The sequence below is a fragment of the Penaeus monodon genome, chromosome 22 (assembly GCF_015228065.2).
Source record: "Penaeus monodon isolate SGIC_2016 chromosome 22, NSTDA_Pmon_1, whole genome shotgun sequence".
NCBI lineage: Eukaryota > Metazoa > Arthropoda > Malacostraca > Decapoda > Penaeidae > Penaeus > Penaeus monodon.
Genome location: NC_051407.1, coordinates 37,059,228 through 37,060,289, shown reverse-complemented (window position 1 = coordinate 37,060,289; position 1,062 = coordinate 37,059,228). Strand labels below are relative to the sequence as shown.

Here is a 1,062-nt window from a genome sequence, read left to right as displayed (position 1 = left end):
CTCGAAAGAAAAAAAGACCATGTAACTATTGTAAAGACATGTTAGTGCCATTTATTTTTGTAAAATGCTTATGATCGTTCACTGGACGAGTTCTAATGTAGCAAAATGATTCAATAAAATTCTTTGTCATCCCTCAAATTCTTTTAATCAAGATTGACTCTTGCGCGTGTGGACAGCACAAGTCATGACTACGTGGTTGTTAATTAACGTGATAGCAATAGAATAAGCAGATACGGAATGCTGATTCATTTGCTGATATATTAAAATGGTCCATTGCTGTTGTTATATTCATTATACTTTGAATGATCATATATCTAAGGACAAATTGTAATCTCTGTCTTCATTTCTGAAGAAGTAAGTTATTGCAGTTGGAGCGTGGCATACTTTATCCTTCTCAAAATAAAACGTGAAACCGCAATATCACTTACTGCTGATAATTCCATTTCAGTGCCCCCTTTACTTGCAGAAACTACCTATTTTCTCATCTATAAACTTCTACTTCACTTCTCTTAATGGTTGGCGGCTGGCAGCTAAATGTGTGTATTTCACCGTTTAACATAGGTAGGCGTGGCAAAAGTTCAGATAATTTGAATATGAATTCCGAAACCGTTCATTTTAATGAGTTTTTCACCCATTTTCTCTATCCTTATCCCTCATCTTCTCTTTCAAATGCGATGATGGCTGGGTTTCTATACATTTTTTTTTCTTTTTCATTCAAAAATTGTAGCTTTGGATGAGGGATAAGGTTAGATCTGACTAAATTCTATTATATATATATATTCTCTACAAGAAATAAGGGTTCACAGCATCATGCAGAGCTAAATTATGATATATATATACTGTTTTCTCCTCAAGCGGTCCACCAAAAATACAGTTTCCGGTGCATTCATGTGCGTTGTGATACAAATGTATTGGTTGTGAATATGTCTGGACACTTTGCAGACATTTCCAGTGGAGTCCACAGGTTGGAGGATTTTGCCCGATAATCCTGTATATAGGCGACAATTACAACCATAATAAAGTATGAAACATTTTGTGAATATTCTTTCAGTAGCCTTTCGG

At 35.0% G+C, this 1,062-nt stretch overlaps 1 protein-coding gene across 1 annotated transcript in view; it reads left to right on the top strand.

Annotated features, from left to right (window-relative positions):
• LOC119587110 (ribosome-binding protein 1-like) overlaps positions 1-1,040 on the top strand; it is a gene marked incomplete in the record, with an annotated part of 3,120 nt that extends 2,080 nt beyond the window's left edge. The window contains 1 exon segment of the mRNA XM_037935862.1: positions 1-1,040.
• Between the last annotated feature and the right edge of the window lie 22 nt (positions 1,041-1,062).